Source organism: Adiantum capillus-veneris, chromosome 11, assembly GCF_014529385.1.
Source record: "Adiantum capillus-veneris isolate H3 chromosome 11, ASM1452938v2, whole genome shotgun sequence".
In the NCBI taxonomy this organism is placed as follows: Eukaryota; Viridiplantae; Streptophyta; class Polypodiopsida; order Polypodiales; family Pteridaceae; genus Adiantum; species Adiantum capillus-veneris.
The window spans coordinates 37,464,162-37,490,337 of NC_140941.1; positions in this window are offsets into that span (position 1 = coordinate 37,464,162).

Genomic DNA, 26,176 nt, shown 5'->3' on the forward strand with positions numbered 1-26,176 from the left:
ACAACTACCCTATGTGGGCTTATATGATGCAACATGTTCTTGTGTCAAAGGGCGTCTGGAACATTGTGCAAGGCATTGATGTATGTCCTAGTTCTGAGGATGTAGGCGATGTTGAGGATGTTGCAGGTCTTGCTGCAAGGATTTCTGTTGTTAGAGTTGTTTTGCCTATGGCTGAACAAGCTCGTTGGGATGTAAAGGATGCGCAGGCTCATGCATTGATTGTGTTGTCTGTGAAGCGCACCATTGTTCCTCACATCCGTTCAGCAAAATCTGCAAAATAGGCTTGGGGTATTTTGGCTGGTCTTTATGCAAGCCGCAATGGGGCTAAAATTGCTTTGCTGCGTAAAGAGATGGAGTCGAAGATTTTGCATGAGGAAGATGATATGGACACTTTCCTTGCTAGTGTCAAGGATATCAATTAGCAACTTATTTCTGCAAGTGAAGTCATTTCAGACAGTTTCCTTGTGCAGGGAGAGGCTCTCTGCAGGAGAGATCATCTTGGCCTATGTGCCAACAGAACAACCTTACAGATCTTTTCACAAAGGCATTGTCGCGTGAGAAGCTTGAAGCTTTCCGCAAAGATTTGGGCTTACTCCCCTTTGTGGACTGATCATGTCCTCAAGGCATGGCCCTTCCATTTACTCATGTGCCAGCTCTCATTCACCGCATCAGTCCAGGGGGGATTTGTTACCATATACATGTGGTAGTGATGTGTGTGAACATACTAGGACCGCCGGGGCATTTTTTCCCTCTTTAGGATGTTTTTTCCCCAGTGCATTGTATATACACCCATCACTCTAGGGCTATCTATCTTTCCATGCACACTAAGAAACACACTATCTATTGTGTGCCTTGAGCTTCCTTCGTCTTCTTCAAGCTGTGTGTCTCTCTGCAACCCTAATTCCAACAACATCTGTGCAGGATCATGAATCTAATTGTTAATGCAGGCAACCTCCATCTTCATCACTTCTTTCATGAAATTCTAGATAATAGAAAGCCATGGCTACCCAAGTTTCAATGCATTGAGAACCCCTTCTAACACATGTGCAAGAACCCAAACTTTTTACTGACTCAATCTTCAGAAACTTCAATGGAGCTCGTCTTTAGATAAGGACAAACACATGCACATCAAATGAGCTTTCCTAGTTAATCATCGAAATTATAACAGGCAAAGGGGATTCTAGTATCTCTCTTAATCTTCTTGGCCGGAACATAAAGACTATGCGCTGTTGGAAAAAAAATACCTGGATTAACATTTATCTGGATTCTTTGTGCAAAATGAAAAGGAGTGAATGGCGGTCCATTTTGATCATCTATTAAAGCCAACCATGCAGGTCCCAATAAGGCACACCTGACTTATCCTCTGATTTTGCGAGAATTTCAGTAGCATAACAACATAAATGGATAAAAAAACCAAAAAACCAACCTTCACAACTTGGAAGCATTTTGGCAGAGTTTCTCCAGAAGTAGAGCAGTAAGAACCCAAAATATAGACTGTATATGTATGCATAACGTGCCGACAATAGAACCCGAGTATCAAGTAGGAATCACTACTACATAGCCTATGGCAAGGTCACAAAAAGGGTGTTATAGCCACCTGTATCGTCAAAAGGATCTCACATTTGAGAATCCCCCAACTCAAAACATTATGCTATTGACCCTCTCACAAAAGCTTATGCAAATCTCATATAATCAAGTCTCAGAAATGACTATCTTCTAGAACAAGTCTCAAAAATGGTTGCAACTGCCAAATAAAACCAAGTATGGCTCCACAAAGACGTACAATGCCAGTATCCATAAGTAATGTACAATACCAGACAATGCGCTCAAACAGGCGCCAACTGATGCATACGCAAGGCAACTGCAAGTGACTCCCACTTGCAAGTGTATCACTCGACTCCAGCTACTTGTACCTATGTGAATCACATGTACCTGTAACTGTACTTGTACCTGTAACCTGTAACCTGTAACTTGTAATCTGCAATCTATACTCCTGAAGTTGAAGGTACTTGAAGAAGATCCTCCGTGGGGGCGTCAAAAGAATGTGAGCGGGATGGAAATACACACAACACCTCTATAATGACCATCACACACTCTTGGGATGATACACACACACACACACACACACGATGGGGCACCACTCGGCTTATACAACCCACCTGGCCGAGACATGGAACACACCGATGGAGTGAGAGGAGAGAGACTATCCATTTGTCCACTCAACACAGAGACACACACAAAAAAAACTCATCTCAAAAGAGAAATATTTTTTATGTTTACATACAATTGATCTTGGGCCAACACCAATGGGGCAAATAGCTCACACAATATGGATGAAATATGCTAGATACAATCACAAATTTGAAGAGAGGCTTCACTCACAGGATAAACTTACACAGCCAAAACAGTAGGAAAAAGTGAAGAATTTGGAAAAATTGACAGAACCATTCCGTCTGGAGCGGCCAAAAAACCCCAGTCTACAATATAAAAGCGCTCAAATCTCACCTCGCATGAGCAGTTTATGGCCAAAACAGGCTGCAACACAGCACAAATTGAGTTACAGTTCTTCCTCCTCTTCTCTCCACATTTCTCTAGTCTTTTTCTCAGCTTTTTTAGTGTCCACACTCACTTTATCCCTTCAGCGCCTTTGCATTTTTAGTTGACCTCAAACGGACCCCGAACATGCCAAAAACTGGCCACACAGTGCATTTTTGTTACCTTTTTGCATCATTTAGCGCATCCCTTAATCACGTGAAGTGCCCCCCAAATACAATCCCCATGATGACCTTTTTGCATAATCATCACAAGTAAACACCCACGTTGTGTCCTCACTTTATCCACGTGCAAGTATTGACCCCATTCGACCTCTTGACGCCACTAGATGCCATTTGACGCACCTGCTTACCTCATGTCATCGGCCCACAAATAGCTTCCTCAAGATGTTTTACACGCTACCAGCTCCTCATTATCATAGAAAAAACACATTGGTACTGGTGATAATGAAAGTTGATGCATTATGTACATGCTATCCTACCTATACACATGTGGGCCCCACGTAACCACTTAGCTCTGGAAAATGGACAATCCTTTATTCAATGCAGCATGCATGTGTATGTACATATGTACAATCACTTCTCCCAAAGAACTCCTAACATCATTATCCGAGAACATTGGGATCCAAGCATGTATGAAGATGAATCAACCGATTGTCTTAATGTGCCTACCCGTGTCAAAATTTGCAAGAAAAAACAAGCTTATCTTGAAAATCTTATCGATGAGTTCTTTCTTGAGAATAATAGGCTATTACATGTTAAAGATGATGAAGAAGTTGGAGTTGTCTATGAAAAGCTTGGAATTGTAGATCCCTTGCCAATGGCTGAAGCTAAAGACTTATAAGGTAGGAATACACGAAGACTTGAAGAGTTTGGACACACATGAGAACTTACAAGTTTGGGAAAGGCATGAAAATTTATAGGGTGTATATACACATGAGGATTCACAAGGCCTAGATACATATGAGCATTTACAAGGCTTGGGTATACTATATTTACAGGGCTTGGATGCGCAACAGTATGGATCTGAAAATCTGCAAGGTGACAAATTAGAGGGTGTGTAGACTCCTAATTTAGCAAGGTTTTATACGATAAAGCTCACAAAGTGGTTGGTTGATCCTAAATCTGATGATGCCTATTTAGCAGGGGTGCCAAATGAACTCCAATATTTTGTTATCACATATGATTAAATCCATTATACCGAGGATATAGGGAAGTAGATGCCATCTTCAACATGCATGCAGATGTGGCTAGTATACATGTCACAGGTGGAAAGCCTAGCTTGCATCTTGAGATGTTGCAAATAGAAAATTCTTCCAAAGAAGAGGACCAAGATCTCTCTCAAGAAAATATCTTTCACTCTAACAAGACAAGCTCATACTAGTATTCTGATATGCTATTGTTTCCCTCACAACTAGAACTGTAAACTCTCATGCGCTCTATATAATCTTATCTAACCAATAAAGACTTATTGTTGGTGAATTAATCTATGTATTCAAGGGAATATCTTATTTCTCCTTCTTCAAATCAAGGTCAAGCTTGCGTAACTTGAGTAACAAAAACTGTCACATTCCTCATCACGATCAAGTTTGTATGGGAATTGTATTGTAAGACTTTCTTCTTTTTCCTTCCAATGTTGATTTTTCTTTGCACGTAGTACTTAGAATTCTCTCATCTGGCTTCTCTGGGTTGACTCACTTCTGAAAATTATTAGTGTTTCTTATTGAGCCCAAAAAATTGTGGGAAACTCTTCTTTCTCTAAGACTTGAGCCTATTCCTGGTCTTGCTATGAACCAAGAAGACTTTTATACAACTTTTCCCAATTGCTAGGCATAATACATATATCATTTTGAGCACTAAATTGAAATTTCAAAGGACAACTTGTAGTATGTTTGGGCCAAAAAGACTAGCTGCCATTAACACATCATCAACCACTTTTATTCTACAATATGCAATTTCTTCCAAAAATGAGAGAGTCAAGGTCACTCAAAATATTGTTTGAAAATAAATCCACCTCAAAATTAGTTGTAAGTCTCATAAATCCCTTCCTTCTCTCTGAAAAATAACTCAAGTGTGCACTCAACCACAACACGTGCTTATAAGGAGTTCTACAAAGCACCAATGGAGATACTCAAATCTTCTATGTTGTGCTTTAAATTTTCTTACATACACCTAAGTTCCAAAAGACTAAATTTCTTAAACTGCAAGGCTAAAAACACTCCAAATGGGTCGTCCATGTATATGCAATCAAGCAACATAGCTCCTAGGTATAAGTTGGGGCATCCACAAAAATCTAAAGATGTCAATGTGGATCCTTTGTTTTGTTTCTACTTTGATTTTTATCTCTGCAATATCATTTGACCACTTCCTTAAGTTATTATACTACCCAACAATGGATCTTTCACAAGAATAAAATTATCATTCTCTTGCCAGAGCAAGAGGAATTTTTGGCATGACAAGGTTCTTGATCAGGTTTGCTTAGTAGAGTTGTAAGGCCATACCTAGTACCTCTGCTTGGCAATAGAGTATGATCGACCCTTATTACCAAGCACTCCAAAGGGTAGATGCTAACATGTATCATGTTGCTATGCAAGAGCACAAACAAGATCTCAACAATACAAGGTGAGCTTAATGAAGCTTATGTTGAGCTACATACGCTAAAAAATGAACAAGAAGATTTGGTCACAAGAGCTAGGATTGCAAGGTAGGAAGCCTAGGAATCAAAGAGCCAGCTACTTTCCCAACAACAGAAACTAGCTAAAGCTTGTGAGAAGATAGCAACCACCCATCAAGCTATTTCCAAACATAGAGAAGTAATTAAAGATATGTAGGTGGTTTTCACGGATGTCCTCAACCAAGCCAACACACTAGAAAATCAACTCGTACTAGTTGAGATTCAATTAGTAAGTGTTGAAGAGGAGTTTGTTGGAATTAGGGTTGCAGAGAAACGCATACAGCTTGGAGAAGAAAAAGGAAGCTCAAGGCACACAAGTGGGAGTGTGTTACTTAGTGTGCAATGGAAATATGGATAGCCCTAGGGTGATGGGCGTTTATACAGTGCTCGGGGAAAAAACATCCTAAAGAGGGAAAAAATGCCCCGGTGGTCCTAGTGTGTTCACACACATCACTACCGCATGTATATGGTAACAAATCCCCCCTGGAGTGATGCCGTGCAGGAGAGCTGGCACATGAGTAAAGGGAAGTTCCATGCCCTGAGGACATGATCAGTCCACAAAGGGGAGTAAGCCCAAATCTTTGTGAAAAGCTTCAAGCTTCTCACGAGACAATGCCTTTGTGAAAAGATCTGCAAGGTTGTCCTATGTTGGCACATAAGCCAAGCTGATCCCTCCTATTGAGAGCCTCTTCCTGACATAGTGGTAATGCACCTCAATGTGCTTTGTGCGAGCATGAAAAACTGGGCTCCTCGCAACTGGCAATGCGCTCTGTCTGTCAGTGTAGATAGTGTTGGCAGTGTCCTATCCAACACCCAAATCATCCATAAGGCGTCTGAGCCATAAATACTCAATCGTAGCTGTGAATATTTCCTTGTACTCAGCCTCACAACTAGAAGTGGCCAAAGTAGGTTGCTTCTTGCTCAACCATGATATACATGAACTACCAAGCATGAAACAAAAACCACTTATGGACACTGGCGTGTCAAAACAACCAGCCCAATCTGAGTCCAAAAAAAATGTAAGTCTGGCGGCAATGATCCCTCCTTGGGATAAAACAAGCCAAGATGTAAAGTGCCACTATTAAGGTAGTGAAAAATCCTCTTCATAGCCTGCCAATGCTTAGACCTTGGTCTATGCATAAATCTACTGACCTGTGAGAATGCAAACTAGATATCTGGCCTCATGTTGCATACATAAATTAGGCATCCAACCACAGTTTGGTAAAGAGTGACATCTGCAAGATCACCAGCATCATGTAGACTCAATTTCAAACATGTTTCCATGGGAGTGGCAATAGGTTTGCAATCCTCAAGTCCAAACTTACACAGGAATGTTTCTATGTAACTTTTCTAACACAAAGAAATACCACCATCACACTGCTTAAACTGTATACCCAAGTAATGATGCAACAGCCCCAAATCTTTCATCTTGAAAGTAGCATTCAAATCAACCTTAAATTGAGCAATATGTGTCTCATTTGGTCCAGTGGTCAACAAATCATCTACATGAAGAACCACAATGAGAAGTACATCACCCTCAGGTTTTATATACACAATGTGCTTTCTGTTGGATTGTTATGAAAGCTTTGTTTGACCAAATGAGTGTCAACTTTCTCATACTAAGCACAAGGAGATTGCTTCAACCCATACAAAGCCTTGTTACATTTGCACACTTTGTCCTCTTGTCCTTTCTTGACAAAACGCGAGGCTCCATTACATAAACTTCCTCAAATATTTCACCATTCAAGAAAGCAATAACATTTTCTGATTGATGTACATCCCAACCAAAATGAGCTGCCAATGCACATAGAAAACGAACAGTTCCTTTTTGCTGTGCATAACCCTTTGAAACAAGTCGAGCCTTATGGCGATCAATCTCACCATCCAGCTTGCGTTTCAACTTGTAAACCCACTTCGTACCAATGGCCTTTTTGCCAGGAGGAAAATCACATAAAGTCCATGTGTCATTTTCCATAAGTGCATCATATTCTTATTGCATGGCAGCCATCCAATTTTCTGAATTCTGTGCTTCATCAAAAGAAAGAGGCTCCAGTTTACTGTCACGCAAAGTGTGCACCAGCCATTTTGGCATACCTCTAGCCTGCTCATTTTCAGCCCTTTCGTCATCAAGTACATCATGTAGATCTGCATCAGTAATAGGCTGATCTGTAACATTTTCATAAACCCCCATAGGCTGTACATTTGCCTCATTGGAACTTACATTCGTATTTCCACCACTGAAAAGAGGCAACAAAGTGTCATAAATGTCCTATGAGCTTACATTACTGTCTCTAGTACATTGCACACAATCTTCCACAAACACTACATCCCGTGAAATCTTGTTGACACTTGTCATACAAAGTCAGCTTTTGCCCTTATCACCAAAATTTCCAGACGCATTGTTGCCAGCAGAAGCATTAGGAACAAAAGTTTTGCCACTCGCAACATAATAATAAGAAGTGGCTGCATTGATGTTACACCCCTTTCTTTGAGAAGCAATAAAAGCATGTTCAACTGCACGCTGCCTAGTCCTGTTTTTTTTGGAAAGTGACTTTTGCAACAACATCCTCATTATGAGTAGTGACGAGGATGTGGGACCATCCAACCGAAACACCTATCTCTCAACGAGGGTCTTATGTCCTTGTAATCAATGCAAGCATGCTGTGCGACGGACAAGACGTGTTTCTTTGCAGCACGTTCGCGAATTTCGCGAGTTCGATCCATCTATTATAGATCGAGTTGTTCCCAATTATAACTCGTCGGACTCTGACGCTGGCCAACAAGCAGCAATCTTGCAACCCAATAGACGTGTTCGCAGGCGCTTTGGTCAAGCAGCATATGTGAGGCCACAAGATGTAGCCTCTGATAGCTCGGGGGATGATCATGCAGAGCACATTCCCAACGAGGCAATGTTTGAGCCCGGGATTGATGAAATGATCGAGACGATCATGGATTCAGAAAGCCTTATCTATGATGATATGAAAAGTGAAGCCGATACGCCATTGTATAATGGAGCACGTATGTCTAGATTGAAAGCACTCCTGGTTCTTCTCAACATGCAGGCAAAGTTTGGATGGAGTGACACTAGCGTCACAGCGCTTTTTAGGTGATCTATTACAATTAGTTTACTTTAATAAAACTCTAAATGTATAATGATCTGATAGATTTTTACACGACTGTATCGTATTTTTATGTTGTGTAGATTGCTTAAAGAGCACATACTACCAGCTGACAATGTGATGCCAGATTCCCGAGATGAAGCAAGAAAGATTTTGCGAAACTTGGGGATGGATTACAATTCTATCCACGCTTGTCCTAATGACTGCATTCTTTTCAGAGGGGAATACATAGACATGGAGAAGTGTCCAAAATGTGATTCCGAAAGATATCGAGTAGATCTCCACGGGACAAAAATTGCACAAAAGGTTTTGCGACATTTTCCTCTGCTTCCTCGCATCAAGAATTTCTTCGAATGTAAGTCCATGGCCACCCTAGCATCATGGCATGAGGAAAATAAATCTTCGGATGGTGTGCTACGAATTCCTGCAGATTGCGCAGCCTTGAAACATATATATGGAACATGGTCGGATTTTGCCAGGGAAGCTCGAAATTTGCGCTTAGGCCTGGCTATGGATGGTGTAAATCCATTTGGTCAAAGATCAACATCTTACAGTGTATGGCCCGTTGTCATCGTCAACTACAACATTCCCCCGTGGTTGACTACGAAGAAGGGGCACCTATGGCTAAGCTTGATTGTGCCAGGGCGATATAAAGTGGGGAATATGGATGTGTATCTTCGTCCACTATTGGAAGAGCTACAACAATTGTGGATTGGCATAGAGGTGGTGGATATGAGCCGACACACAGGACGACGGAATGCTTTGATCAGAGGCATTCTAATGTGGACCATGCATGACTATCCCGGGCTAACAGAATGCTCAGGTGATCTATTGACATTCCTCACTCAGACACTGTAAATCTTGTTTTTTCCCATAGTTGATCTATTATCATGTGTATACATGCAGGGCTTCAAACAAGCGGATATAGAGCATGTGTCACATGTGGACCTAGACCGAATGCACGTAGGGCGCCCTCACTGAAGAAGCAAATCTACGAAGGTCATCAAGCGTATCTTCCAGAGAATCATGTGTTACGCGACGGCTTTTTGGGAAGAGAGCCACCAAGGATATCTGCACAAGCATGGTTAGAGCAGAAGGAGATGTGCGATGACGGATTGCCTCCAGGGATGAGGAGACTAGCTCTATGGTACGAGTTACCATACTGGCCCCGACTCATGATCAATCACTTGCTCGATCCAATGCACATATTCAAGAATGTGGGTAATCTACTATGGGACCATCTGACCGGCAAGAAAGATACTTTGGGAGCCAGAGTTGACCTTAGAAATGTGGATCGTATGGAGCAATATTGGCCGCAAACAGCGTCTGATGGATCGATAAAACTCCCTAAAGCACCATGGATTTTCACAGGAGCCCAAGAACGCAAAGTAAAAGAGACCATTCGATCTTTGCGGACCCCCACTGGCGTAATGCACTCGCTCCGAACGTGTTTTACTAAAGAAGGAAAGCTTACGGGTTTGAAGTCACACGATTGGCATAAAATGTGTAAGGTACGTTCATAGTGGACTTTAATATCATTGCATAAAATGTGGACTTTAATATCATTGCTGCACATACTTTACAGTTTATTTTACCGGTTGCCATTGAGGGATGTTTGTCTCTCGACATCCGTAACACAATCTACAAACTTGCAAAGCTGGTGCAATGGATCTCACAAAAGGAGATCAACATAGACTCCATACCATTCGCCAAACTATATGCTGCGGAGCTTCTGTGCATGTTCGAGAAACATTTTCCTACTACCATGCTAACCATTCAGGTGCATCTTCTTGTTCACATAGTTGATGAGGTGGAAATAGCTGGCACAGTTCATTCCAGATGGATGTTCTTCTTAGAACGTTTCATGAAAACGCTTAAGGGATATGTGTGTCAAAAGGCACGTCCGTAGGGTAGCATGGCAGAAGGTTGGTTGGTATTAGAGTCCCTAGTGTACATTGGAGAGTGGCTAGACGGATTTGATAAAGCCCGGGACACGCTATGGCGAACCATAGATGATGAGCGCATATCTGGGATTATCATGTGCAATCTCGGTGTTGAGAAGAAGATGACGAAAGATCTAGAGGATAAAATCAACCGATTTTTCATGCTTCACAATCCACTTTCGTACTACCCGAGCATTGTGAACAAGTAAGTATGTAAATAGTTAACATCCCCCTTTTACAAGTTATGTGCTTGAAAGCTCTCATGTAAGTTATGTGGCTCTGGCAGGTAATATTTCATCCTACAAAGTCTACATCAAACTGGTGGTACGTCATAGGGGTAGCCCCTCGTAGTGCAAGGACGTATGAAGGCTACCATGTGCCAATCACAAGGGCATCAATGGAGTAGATCAGAGAAGATGCTCAATCAGAAGCCGCTGCGGTGGTGCCAGACGAGCATCAAGATGCTACTACTCTATATGGGGTGCATGCAGAGGAGCTACAAAATGAAACAGAGGATATGTGTTTAAACGGAGAGCTCGATATAGATATAGGAAGTTATGTTGAGTTATGCGAGGATGAGAGAGAGATCTCTTAAAGCCACAAATATTGTATTTGAACAATTTTGCTCCGTGTTGTAAAAGCTCTGGCTCTCTAAGTACCTTCCATGGTGTATAACGCTCTTTTCTACTCGCGCTCACATCTTTTGATTGAAAATTCTGAGTTTTTGACTTGCCTCTTCTATCACTCAATTCATTGCGTCATTGTATTTATATGCGTCATTACGTCATTGTATTTAATGGTCTTTGCGTCATTGTCTACTCTATTCATTCAATATTAAGTTTAAATATTCGTGTGTTTAATGCAGGTATGGATGATGAGGAGTTTCTTTCTTCTTTGTCACCGCAGCAGAGACAGTGGTACGTGGAGCGTCATCGCTTTGGCGCATCATCGCGCGTTCCTACTCCATCCGCATCTCCCTCTCTTTCGGAGCATTCGGCGCGCTCCGAAGCTTCGGCGTCGACGAGACGAGCTTCACACTCGTCTAGACACCGGCGCTCTAGTGGTGGCGGTGGCGGTTGTTGTGGGGATTCCGCCACCGATGCCTCCACACCGCCTCGTGTTCGACAAGGCTCTTTACCCTCCCCTTCTTTGCCCACCCCCACACCAGCCACAGCATCGCCATCTACGCCAGGTTTTGCACGGCTGACTGTTCCTAGCAGCTACACACCTCTACCTACTCTGCCAGGAGCCACCCCGCTCGACACTCCTCGCTTCGGGGCCCAGACACCGGTGGAGACACCTGACGTCCGTACCCCCATCGACACGCTGCTAGAGACCCTTGCCGAGACACCCAGGTTCACGCGTGACCGGCCAGAGGGCTTGCCTTACTCCGTCGAATTCAGCGGCGGCATCATCATGGATGATGACGGCAAGAAGGTGATCTCGCGCATGCGTGGTCTTTGCTCTCAGCTGTTGAGACACTACATACTAAACAAATGGGGTGAAGTACCAAGTGATTTAAAAAACAGAGTCATCAGGATACTTCATGATGAGTTTCCCGTTCCAACATGGGATCAGCGCTTCAATAAAGACCTGATGAAGATTCGAATGCGCGAATACTGCAAACACAAGCGTTCCGAAGTGCAAAAAGCAATCAAGCATGGGTAAAACAGGCCAGATTGGCTGGCTGAAGAAGATTGGAAGAATGCGAAGAAAGCAGCGGGCGAGAATCCCGACAAGTGGAAGCAACAAAAGGATGCAGCCAGAGCGCGAGTAGAGGCAGGGAGCTCGCACCACTTGGGGAGCGGTGGATGGGCATCATTTGAGGCCAATTTTGTAAGTGTTTTCGCATTGCTCTTTATGTTCGATAGTTTAGGGTTTATGAGTTTTTTAATTCTAACATAATGAAATCTTTGTATGTTTTGACAGTGGTCGATGACAGGACGTGATCCCACACCGTACGAGCGCGAGTACGCAGGCAGGAAGGGCTTAAACGCCCTGATGGACGTTCTCAGTTCTCGCGGCGGCATGGTTAGTATTAGGGTTTACTCTTTTCTATTTTTTGTATTGTTTTATAAATGTCGTTATATGTTTATACTTACTGAAAGCTGTCTTATTGTCTTTTTTTGCAGAATCCGACAGATACGCCGCTTGGACGCGATGAGATGTCCGACTAGACGACGTCAGTTTAGCCGTAGCTAGATAGCATTAGTTTAGGGTTTCTCATAGCTTATGTATCATGAGACGGATTTTATACGTCTTTTTGAACCATGTATATTATTACATTTGTCACCGCAGTTCATTTTGCCAATCAATTCTTTATGCCTATGATGTTGTACAATTGTCATTATTACATTTTCCAATCAATTCATTTTGCCTATGATGTGTACAATTGTCAATTTTACGCTTGTCAATTTTGCAAACAATGCGTCTTGTGGGTAACTATTTTGGGTCTATTATCTACCCTTGCACTTTTTTTAAAAAGTGAATCAAGTACAATATGGTTGATGGGTGGCAGGGCATTCAATGCTCTGTCATGAAAAAGAAATTCTCTCGGGCGTCGCTATAACCGTTGCTATTTATGGCTCTGTAGCGTCGCTATAGACTTCTGTTTAAACGTTGCTATAATCGTCGCTATATGCGTCGCTATATAGCGACGCTTATGGCGACGCATATAGCGATGGTTATAGCGACGCTATTAGCGACGGTTTTAGCGACGCCAGGGGTTATAAAAACCCAGTGTATTTCCGTCGCTAATAGCGTCACAAGAGCACACAACCTCTTGTAGTGATAGTGATTCTATGACCCTCATACAACACGCAGCTTTATTGTCCCTATAGGATGTTGCCAATGACATTTTGGTACAGGTGCTCTAAGATGGAATTTTGTGTATTGTGCATGCTAAGTGAGTTACCCTAAAATATACGGGTGAAAGCATGTTAACCTGTCGCGCTTTTTGTGCTAGTTAGCAGTTTCAAGTTAGCACATCTTCAAAAAGTTGGGCGTCCGGTAAATTTTTTACAAATAATATCAAAATTTGTCGGAGGTTGTACATTTGGATTCCTTGTTTCAAGTGCTTTCTATTGATATATCATATGTCATAGATCTTGGAGATCTAGCTCAAGTTATTGTACTAGTTAGCATATGTCAAAATTGTGCTAGTTAGCATTGTCCGGGACATGAAAAAGAATGACATGCTTTCACCCATACGGATTTAGCTCTAGCAATCAATTTGCAAAATAAAGGGTTCTTGCATAAGAATTAGTTTATCCCATGAAACCTCTCTTTATGAGATTTTTATCATTCGGCTAAATTGTAACAATTGATCATGTATATTGTGTTCTTAGTATTTGAATTGATCAAGTTGTTAAATTTAAACTCACCTCCACCATTCAAGCACCCGATGGCTAGGAGGCATTGGCCGGTGAATTTTTTACAAGATCGAGCGGGGCGGGGGGGGGGAGAGGGGACCTATAGAGGTGGTGGAAAGTCCACCATGCACAGCGGTGTCCAACGGGGTTTGACCATGCAAAACAAAACCCTATGCGCCATGACGTGCAGAGGATAGTTTTGACTTGGTCAAAATTGCCCCCTGCACATCGTAGCGATAGGGTTTTTAAAGGTCAAAATTGCCCCTTGTGCGCCATTGCGTACAAGGATTTTTTTCGTACCATCGGACCTGTCGGGCACCAACATTCAAGATGGGTGTACTTCCACATTTGTATACCCCTCTCATTGGCCGATTTTGTAAGAAATTCACCGGAGATGCCCCTTGGTCATCAAGTGCTTGAATGGTGAAGGTTTTGTGCACTCGTCGCCAAAATGAAATTTAATAGTTGGACAATATGAATCCAAAAAAAACAAGTATAGAAAGTTGAAAAAAAATATATAAAATACAAAATTATTATGTATTGCTTTGGATATTACATCATGACTGATTAATGTTTTTGTGAATTACATATGTGGGTATGGGGAGAATGGATGACCTGACGATAAGGGTTTTTACAATTTCTTCTGGGTTTGTCAGACACTCAGACACTGTAAATCTTGTTTTTTCCCATAGTTGATCTATTATCATGTGTATACATGCAGGGCTTCAATCAAGCGGATATAGAGCATGTGTCACATGTGGACCTAGACCGAATGCACGTAGGGCGCCCTCACTGAAGAAGCAAATCTACGAAGGTCATCAAGCGTATCTTCCAGAGAATCATGTGTTACGCGACGGCTTTTTGGGAAGAGAGCCACCAAGGATATCTGCACAAGCATGGTTAGAGCAGAAGGAGATGTGCGATGACGGATTGCCTCCAGGGATGAGGAGACTAGCTCTATGGTACGAGTTACCATACTGGCCCCGACTCATGATCAATCACTTGCTCGATCCAATGCACATATTCAAGAATGTGGGTAATCTACTATGGGACCATCTGACCGGCAAGAAAGATACTTTGGGAGCCAGAGTTGACCTTAGAAATGTGGATCGTATGGAGCAATATTGGCCGCAAACAGCGTCTGATGGATCGATAAAACTCCCTAAAGCACCATGGATTTTCACAGGAGCCCAAGAACGCAAAGTAAAAGAGACCATTCGATCTTTGCGGACCCCCACTGGCGTAATGCACTCGCTCCGAACGTGTTTTACTAAAGAAGGAAAGCTTACGGGTTTGAAGTCACACGATTGGCATAAAATGTGTAAGGTACGTTCATAGTGGACTTTAATATCATTGCATAAAATGTGGACTTTAATATCATTGCTGCACATACTTTACAGTTTATTTTACCGGTTGCCATTGAGGGATGTTTGTCTCTCGACATCCGTAACACAATCTACAAACTTGCAAAGCTGGTGCAATGGATCTCACAAAAGGAGATCAACATAGACTCCATACCATTCGCCAAACTATATGCTGCGGAGCTTCTGTGCATGTTCGAGAAACATTTTCCTACTACCATGCTAACCATTCAGGTGCATCTTCTTGTTCACATAGTTGATGAGGTGGAAATAGCTGGCACAGTTCATTCCAGATGGATGTTCTTCTTAGAACGTTTCATGAAAACGCTTAAGGGATATGTGCGTCAAAAGGCACGTCCGTAGGGTAGCATGGCAGAAGGTTGGTTGGTATTAGAGTCCCTAGTGTACATTGGAGAGTGGCTAGACGGATTTGATAAAGCCCGGGACACGCTATGGCGAACCATAGATGATGAGCGCATATCTGGGATTATCATGTGCAATCTCGGTGTTGAGAAGAAGATGACGAAAGATCTAGAGGATAAAATCAACCGATTTTTCATGCTTCACAATCCACTTTCGTACTACCCGAGCATTGTGAACAAGTAAGTATGTAAATAGTTAACATCCCCCTTTTACAAGTTATGTGCTTGAAAGCTCTCATGTAAGTTATGTGGCTCTGGCAGGTAATATTTCATCCTACAAAGTCTACATCAAACTGGTGGTACGTCATAGGGGTAGCCCCTCGTAGTGCAAGGACGTATGAAGGCTACCATGTGCCAATCACAAGGGCATCAATGGAGTAGATCAGAGAAGATGCTCAATCAGAAGCCGCTGCGGTGGTGCCAGACGAGCATCAAGATGCTACTACTCTATATGGGGTGCATGCAGAGGAGCTACAAAATGAAACAGAGGATATGTGTTTAAACGGAGAGCTCGATATAGATATAGGAAGTTATGTTGAGTTATGCGAGGATGAGAGAGAGATCTCTTAAAGCCACAAATATTGTATTTGAACAATTTTGCTCCGTGTTGTAAAAGCTCTGGCTCTCTAAGTACCTTCCATGGTGTATAACGCTCTTTTCTACTCGCGCTCACATCTTTTGATTGAAAATTCTGAGTTTTTGACTTGCCTCTTCTATCACTCAATTCATTGCGTCATTGTATTTATATGCGTCATTACGTCATTGTATTTAATGGTCTTTGCGTCATTGTCTACTCTATTCATTCAATATTAAGTTTAAATATTCGTGTGTTTAATGCAGGTATGGATGATGAGGAGTTTCTTTCTTCTTTGTCACCGCAGCAGAGACAGTGGTACGTGGAGCGTCATCGCTCTAGCGCATCATCGCGCGTTCCTACTCCATCCGCATCTCCCTCTCTTTTGGAGCATTCGGCGCGCTCCGAAGCTTCGGCGTCGACGAGACGAGCTTCACACTCGTCTAGACACCGGCGCTCTAGCGGTGGCGGTGGCGGTTGTTGTGGGGATTCCGCCACCGATGCCTCCACACCGCCTCGTGTTCGACAAGGCTCTTTACCCTCCCCTTCTTTTCCTGCCCCCACACCAGCCACAGCATCGCCATCTACGCCAGGTTTTACACGGCTGACTGTTCCTAGCAGCTACACACCTCTACCTACTCTGCCAGGAGCCACCCCGCTCGACACTCCTCGCTTCGGGGCCCAGACGCCGGTGGAGACACCTGACGTCCGTACCCCCATCGACACGCCGCTAGAGACCCTTGCCGAGACACCCAGGTTCACGCGTGACCGGCCAGAGGGCTTGCCTTACTCCGTCGAATTCAGCGGCGGCATCATCATGGATGATGACGGCAAGAAGGTGATCTCACGCATGCGTGGTCTTTGCTCTCAGCTGTTGAGACACTACATACTAAACAAATGGGGTGAAGTACCAAGTGATTTAAAAAACAGAGTCATTAGGATACTTCATGATGAGTTTCCCGTTCCAACACGGGATCAGCGCTTCAATGAAGACCTGATGAAGATTCGAATGCGCGAATACTGCAAACACAAGCGTTCCGAAGTGCAAAAAGCAATCAAGCATGGGTAAAACAGGCCAGATTGGCTGGCTGAAGAAGATTGGAAGAATGCGAAGAAAGCAGCGGGCGAGAATCCCGACAAGTGGAAGCAACAAAAGGCTGCAGCCAGAGCGCGAGTAGAGGCAGGGAGCTCGCACCACTTGGGGAGCGGTGGATGGGCATCATTTGAGGCCGATTTTGTAAGTGTTTTCGCATTGCTCTTTATGTTCGATAGTTTAGGGTTTATGAGTTTTTTAATTCTAACATAATGAAATCTTTGTATGTTTTGACAGTGGTCGATGACAGGACGTGATCCCACACCGTACGAGCGTGAGTACGCAGGCAGGAAGGGCTTAAACGCCCTGATGGACATTCTCAGTTCTCGCGGCGGCATGGTTAGTATTAGGGTTTACTCTTTTCTATTTTTTGTATTGTTTTATAAATGTCGTTATATGTTTATACTTACTGAAAGCTGTCTTATTGTCTTTTTTTGCAGAATCCGACAGATACGCCACTTGGACGCGATGAGACGTCTGACTAGATGACGTCAGTTTAGCCGTAGCTAGATAGCATTAGTTTAGGGTTTCTCATAGCTTATGTATCATGAGACGGATTTTATACGTCTTTTTGAACCATGTATATTATTACATTTGTCACCGCAGTTCATTTTGCCAATCAATTCTTTATGCCTATGATGTTGTACAATTGTCATTATTACATTTGCCAATCAATTCATTTTGCCTATGATGTGTACAATTGTCAATTTTACGCTTGTCAATTTTGCAAACAATGCGTCTTGTGGGTAACTATTTTGGGTCTATTATCTACCCTTGCACTTTTTTTAAAAAGTGAATCAAGTACAGTATGGTTGATGGGTGGCAGGGCATTCAATGCCCTGTCACAAAAAAGAAATTCTCTCGGGCGTCGCTATAACTGTTGCTATTTATGGCTCTGTAGCGTCGCTATGAGCGTCGCTATAGACTTCTGTTTAAACGTCGCTATAACCGTCGCTATATAGCAACGCTTATGGCGACGCATATAGCGATGGTTATAGTGACACTCTCGTAGCGACGCTATTAGCGACGGTTTTAGCGACGCCGGGGGTTATAAAAACCCAGTGTATTTCCGTCGCTAATAGCGTCACAAGAGCACACAACCTCTTGTAGTGATAGTGATTCTATGACCCTCATACAACACGCAGCTTTATTGTCCCTATAGGATGTTGCCAATGACATTTTGGTACAGGTGCTCTAAGATGGAATTTTGTGTATTGTGCATGCTAAGTGAGTTACCCTAAAATATACGGGTGAAAGCATGTTAACCTGTCGCGCTTTTTGTGCTAGTTAGCAGTTTCAAGTTAGCACATCTTCAAAAAGTTGGGCGTCCGGTAAATTTTTTACAAATAATATCAAAATTTGTCGGAGGTTGTACATTTGGATTCCTTGTTTCAAGTGCTTTCTATTGATATATCATATGTCATAGATCTTGGAGATCTAGCTCAAGTTATTGTACTAGTTAGCATATGTCAAAATTGTGCTAGTTAGCATTGTCCGGGACATGAAAAAGAATGACATGCTTTCACCCATACGGATTTAGCTCTAGCAATCAATTTGCAAAATAAAGGGTTCTTGCATAAGAATTAGTTTATCCCATGAAACCTCTCTTTATGAGATTTTTATCATTCGGCTAAATTGTAACAATTGATCATGTATATTGTGTTCTTAGTATTTGAATTGATCAAGTTGTTAAATTTAAACTCACCTCCACCATTCAAGCACCCGATGGCTAGGAGGCATTGGCCGGTGAATTTTTTACAAGATCGAGCGGGGCGGGGGGGGGGAGAGGGGACCTATAGAGGTGGTGGAAAGTCCACCATGCACAGCGGTGTCCAACGGGGTTTGACCATGCAAAACAAAACCCTATGCGCCATGACGTGCAGAGGATAGTTTTGACTTGGTCAAAATTGCCCCCTGCACATCGTAGCGATAGGGTTTTTAAAGGTCAAAATTGCCCCTTGTGCGCCATTGCGTACAAGGATTTTTTTCGTACCATCGGACCTGTCGGGCACCAACATTCAAGATGGGTGTACTTCCACATTTGTATACCCCTCTCATTGGCCGATTTTGTAAGAAATTCACCGGAGATGCCCCTTGGTCATCAAGTGCTTGAATGGTGAAGGTTTTGTGCACTCGTCGCCAAAATGAAATTTAATAGTTGGACAATATGAATCCAAAAAAAACAAGTATAGAAAGTTGAAAAAAAATATATAAAATACAAAATTATTATGTATTGCTTTGGATATTACATCATGACTGATTAATGTTTTTGCGAATTACATATGTGGGTATGGGGCGAATGGATGACCTGACGATAAGGGTTTTTACAATTTCTTCTGGGTTTGTCACCCCTTGATCTAGGCTTAAGGCACAGTGGGAGAGGACTAACCCATGGTGCTTGCCTATAAAGGCATATAATATCGCCTCCTGGTCCACCAATATACATTTGTGAGCATTAAGGGGGGAGGGAATCTTCAACGAGGATGTCACTTAATGATTTGTACTTAAGCAGCTCTACACTACCATGCTTGGAGAACTCTATGTGAGCAACTCAAATAATCGATGGCCCTAGGTGGCGCAAGTAGTGCCACAGGGAGCTATCTCTACCCATTGGCACGTTGCGAGAACCTCCTATTCGCATTGCGAACTTATCAACATGGTCTGTAGTCTGCAAAATATTTTAAACAACTTTAACAATTTTTGTAAGGAACAATAGACGGTCGGTTAGGTTAAAAAATATTTACCTCATTTCTTCATCCATCTCTTCAAGAGTTTTCCTTGTAAGGTCACCATTTGCACCAGCTTCTGTTCATTTTCATTGGGTTGGGAGACCTTGTTCCTTTCCATTGGGATCCTTCATGCCCGCATAGATAGCAAGCACTAAGAGCGACTTATCTTCTTTGAGTCCTAGTGTTTTGGACATGTTGTCAAGGAACAAAAAGTGATGACCATAAACCACACCTACATGCAGAGTGAGAATTTGGAGGTTAGGGACTTCCTCGAATAGCTCATCTCAATCTATCATCTGATCTTCCTCCTTAGTGGAACTGGCTCTTACAAGAGGACGAGTTCCATAAATGCTTCACTCTGCTCATCAACCTCTTTGAGAACTTCATTTGATTCCTCCAGAATGGTCACAGACAGTTTTTGGCTGGCCTTTTTTCTTCGATTTTCCCTTCTTCATGCACTCAAGCACAAGTAAGACCAAAACCATGTCCGAAGAAATGAATTGGGTGCCTATGCACCCCATGCCCAAGTCTGAATGAGGTCATCCGCATCCTTTGTCGTAAAATCTTGTTTAGTGAGCCCTTTGATAAACCTCATGTGGGCTCTAAACAACTTATTGGGCAGGGATTTGCTGATGAAACCATCATTTTTTTGAAGGCTACAATGTCAACATTACAAGATGCACATCCTTCTTATCTACCTATGCACTTGCAACAGGTTTGTAGATTAATTTGGTTAAATCCACATTGATAGATATAATTGTTGGGGACTTTGATGGGATGGTATGGAATGTGAAGAGTCTCCATAAAGTTCATGTATTCTGAAAACACTTGGGATATCCAGTTTATGTGAATGTAGCTATGACAAGTCTCTCCGCTTGGATAATGGATAGAGTTCTAACAAAGGTGGCCAAATGGAACTGTGATGAGTGGCCTTTGCATGTTTGGATTCAAATTGCTCAATCTATACTTCTCCCCTATCTCTCATACTACCGTCCCTTATTCCAATCAACAAATAAAACTCTTGCACCGTTCAAGTTGGCTATAGATAGATTTATATTGGAGACACACACTGCTGCTTATTTAGTATTGATTGAGACAATGTGGTCAAGGAGGATTGGGGTGGCTAAAACTTGAAGTTCACGCTGATGTCAAGCGCCGCCCCTTGCTCAAATATGCTTTGCTCAAAGACATAGACTGGGCTATATGATTACTGATATACTCCTTAGTGGTATACTTTCATGGAATCTAGAATCTATCAAGCTGAGATAAGGTGTTCTCTATTACCCCTCATAAAACTGGATATTCAAGATCTCCTAGATGTTGGTCTCCTCTAGGAAATTTGCATCTCGTTAGCTCATATGGAAGGGGATGGCTAGATATACTAAGCACTCTCTAGGTGTAGATCGAGTGCTTTTGGACCTCTATTTGCCAAAGAGCACATGCCATGATTAAATTAGGAGATTTCGAAGGTCATTTGAAGCACCTTCTAAGAAACTCTATTTCTCTCTCTAGAGAAACTTCTCAAAATATACCTGTTCTTATTGAGTACATCCAAAAGGATAAATAGACAGTTTGAAAAACGGACCTAACTTTTGGCAATACTAAAAAAAGTCACCTATTTATTAAATGCGAGTGTCCTTCTTATGAAGTAAGTGCCACTCATTCAATATGGCTTTTGTCATCATTGAAATGAAACAAATCATAAAAATTTTAATTAGTGTTAGAATTTGAAGCTTTTGACACCACCAGTGCATCCAAAATGCCGAAAAAATAAAAACGAATGTCTACTTGTCCTATTCTCACACCCAGAGAGGGAGAAAAACCAATAGGATTGTCAAGAGCAAGAGTGTTCAAGTACCGTATTACTTGTAGCTATTTGCTTGTAAATTGTAAAATACAATATACAAGAGGCAATTATGCATACACATATTGTTGCAAATGCAAACTCCATAGTGTATTCACTATTTACCAACAAACCACATGAATACTTTGTATCTAATGTTCAGTGCACCCGAAGGTGCATAGATTCCCATATTAAAGAATCTATTTAGAGTTTTTTGTTTGTAGAAAACATGATCCATGTATGGATAGGGTATTTTGCATTTTCAAGAAGCTAGTGGATTGACGCCATGGTTGCTTACAAGTAATGTGCAAATTCACATCTAAAAGTAAGAACAGAAGATGGAGAATGCAGGGAGAAAGTGACTCAAGAAATGAGTATGGTTGCTTAAGCGGCTACAAGAATGCAAAAGATTAACGTCAAGAAGTGAAAGCTACAATAATATATAGCTAGACACCCATCAGGATGGGCATCTTGGGGTTTGCGGTCGGCATGTTGGTTTGATTGGAGGCCCTCCGCAGAGACCGGCGTTTCCAGGGAAGAAGCTACAGGAGAAACAACGTGAGACGTCAACTTATGGCATAAGAGAGAGAGAGGCTCACTCGGTAGCGTCAAAGCGGGCATAAGTAGGCGGCACAAGGCCACTTAGGTCATTGCTAGAGAGATTCCTGCTCAGAAACAAACATGGAATGAGTCACTTATAATTGAAGGAGCGAGATTGGATCGGCAGAGGCCGGCGCTTACAGAATGTGGAGGGAGATCAAGCCCATGCGTGCTGTTAGGCTGCCCGTAAGGCCGTTGTTATTGAGGCGCCTGCATACAGAGACAAATGAGGAAATTACGATGCGTGGCCTGCTGCAATATATTGGCATGACATGGAAACTAAAATGGGCCGTCAGAAAGTCGTCGAACTCGCACGGGATCTCTCCGGAGAGCTGGTTGCCACTGAGATCGAGGGTTGCAAGAGTCCCGATCCTGGAGATCTGTCTGGGAATAAGCCCGATGAACTGGTTTTGTTACAAATCACTGAAGGCGACAGCACAGATTAATTAACGCATTCACAGACTGCGCGCGCCAATTGCAATTAATGCACAAATGCTTACAGAGTTTGCAAGCGGTCGAGATCGCCGAGCTCAGCCGCCAAAGTGCCGCCGAGGCTCAGCTTTGGAAGCTCCCTGCATTCATCAATAAACGGTATGATTAATTATATATTACGCAGTCTGCAGTACGTCCTCGCCATATAGCTTGTAAAAACATGATCATGATGGCTTAATTACAGCCTGATAACGCGATTGTTGCTATCTCAGGTGACGTGAGCCCAGGCGCCGCCGCAAGGACCGCCCAACGGGAGGTTTGGATCCAAGTCGACAGTGCGCCATTGGGATCGCGCTGCATGAAGCCCAACAGTGCGGCCACTGCCCATGCGCAGGCCGATGAGCAGTAATCAAAACTCACTCATCAACACTTAATCCAGACACAACTCTTAACTATACTTACTATCATCAGCTGACACCACATGATCAGAGCTATACGTCCCGGCCAACAGCAGCACCACCACAGTCACAAGAAGACCAACGCTGGAAACGCACTGACGCTTGGCCATCGTAGAAATGCCAAGTGCTAAAGAGTAGCATGCCTTATATATAACTGAGCCCACGTCCTGATCTGCTCTTGTTATTAGGTTTAGCATATATGTAAATAAATATTCCCACATTTTGAAACCCACCTCTTCTCAATATGTATTACATTCAAAAGTAATTATTGTAACTATAAATAACGAAATCAGTTGGAGAACTCTTTCTGTCATCAATTCTTGCCTCTCAAAGATTCCTATCCTTGTTAATTTCCAACCGAAGCTCATGAAGAAAATAAATCGGCCTTTTTCAGGGCTGCTAATTTTACCAATGTTTGGCCTAACCTACAACTATCGGCATGACCGTCCTCACTCACTCATGCGATGTCCACATTTATTTCACTCCCAATCTAAAACAGGTACATAACGCTAGTTCAACTTACCTAGTGCAACCACTATATCAGTATGCAGTGAAGTAAAAGAGACATTTTCAATAAAAAAGGAGAATAGAGACCTTACAATCATCCCAACCTAGGTACCATCTTCTACACCCTCCTTTCAAGATACAATATACTTCTCAACAAAAGTTCTATATCCAAGCTTTCCTTCTTGGGTTTCTAGGATAGAATCAAGTTGATGTTGAGGAAACTTCATGAACGAGCAGGATGATTCTCTCGTTGTCAAGGCTATGTGACATCACTATAAGAGGCTATTCATATTAGCGACGCTCACACAGCGACTTTCAAAAAAAAAAATCCCGGCGTCGCTATGAGCATCGTAAATTTTCAAAGAAATTTGCGGCGCTCATAGCGACACTCATAGCGACGCCGACTGGGCTAAAAAAATAATAGAGCGCGCCCAAAAACTCAGATCTCAGATCTGAGTTTTTCGGCGCCCTCAAGCAAGGAGCAGGTAACGCTCTCTCTCTCTCTCTCTCTCCCTCTCTCTCTCTTTTTCTTCTCCACACACACACACACACACAATCACACACACACACACGAGGAGAGGAAGGAGAGCCAGGTATGCTCCTTCCCTCTCCTCACTCTCATGTTCCCTTCCCCTCTTTCTCTCTCCCTCTCTCTCTCTCTCACACACAGTGAAAAGATCTACTGTGAAAAGATGTTAAGATGCTGTGAAGTGCTACAGCTAGAGAAGAGGCAAAGGGGTTTTGTCCACTACATGCAGTATCATGTAGACGTGGGTCTGTAGATTTCTTGTACCCACAAATATAGGTATTGAACAATAAAAACGAGATTATAACCCGGTGGTTCTGATCTCCGTGCACCTCTAGACCGAGGTGTGCGGGGATTGGACATGACTAGAGAATGTGAGGTAAAGAGAGAGAGAGAGAGAGAGAGAGAGAGAGAGAGAGAGAGAGAGAGAGAGATAAGACGAAGAATGCCAATAGAATATTAAATTTGTTGTCCAAGTTATAAGATTTTTATCCTCATTATGAGTAGTGACCAGGATGTGGGACCGTCCAACTGAAACACCTATCTCTCAACGAGGGTCTTATGTCTTTGTAATCAATGCAAGCCTGATGTGCGACGGACAAGACATGTTTCTTTACAGCACGTTCGCGAATTTGGCGAGTTTGATCCATCTATTATAGATCGAGTTGTTCCCAATTATAACTCGTCGGACTCTGACGCTGGCCAACAAGCAGCAATCTTGCAACCCAATAGACGTGTTCGCAGGCGCTTTGGTCAAGCAGCATATGTGAGGCCACAACATGTATCCTCTGACAGCTCGGGGGATGATCATGCAGAGCACATTCCCAACGAGGCAATGTTTGAGTCCGAGATTGATGAAATGATCGAGACGATCATGGATTCAGAAAGGCTTATCTATGATGATATGAAAAGTGAAGCCGATACGCCATTGTATAATGGAGCACGTATGTCTAGATTGAAAGCACTCCTGGTTCTTCTCAACATGCAGACAAAGTTTGGATGGAGTGACACTAGCATCACAGCGCTTTTCAGGCGATCTATTACAATTAGTTTACTTTAATAAAACACTAAATGTATAATGATCTGATAGATTTTTACACGACTGTATCGTATTTTTATGTTGTGTAGATTGCTTAAAGAGCACATACTACTAGCTGACAATGTGATGCCAGATTCTCGAGATGAAGCAAGAAAGATTTTGCGAAACTTGGGGATGGATTACAATTCTATCCACGCTTGTCCTAATGACTGCATTCTTTTCAGAGGGGAATACATAGGCATGGAGAAGTGTCCGAAATGTGATTCCGAAAGATATTGAGTAGATCTCCACGGGATAAAAATTCCACAAAAGGTTTTGCAACATTTTCCTCTACTTCCTCGCGTCAAGCATTTCTTCGAATGTAAGTCCATGGCCGCCCTAGCATCATGGCATGAGGAGAATAAATCTTCGGATGGTGTGCTACGAATTCCTGCAGATTGCATAGCCTGGAAACATATAGATGGAACATGGTCGGATTTTCCCAGGGAAGCTCAAAATTTGGGCTTAGGCCTGGCTGTGGATGGCGTCAATCCATTTGGTCAAAGGTCAACATCTTACAGTGTATGGCCCGTTGTCATCGTCAACTACAACATTCCCCCGTGGTTGACTACGAAGAAGGGGCACCTATGGCTAAGCTTGATTTTGCCAGGGCGATATAAAGTGGAGAATATGGATGTGTATCTTCGTCCACTTTTGGAAGAGCTACAACAATTGTGGATTGGCATAGAGGTGGTGGATATGTTGAGCGTATATGTGAAGCTACTCAATATATGGTACATAAAGTATAAACATAAAAGTACAAAATGTGTGATTACGTGATACAAATGATATGTGTATATACTACATAAAACAACATTTATCAATGTAGTGATCAATGAATACCATCAAAGTATTAGCAAAATATCATCATTATGTCAATAAAAATGAATAAAT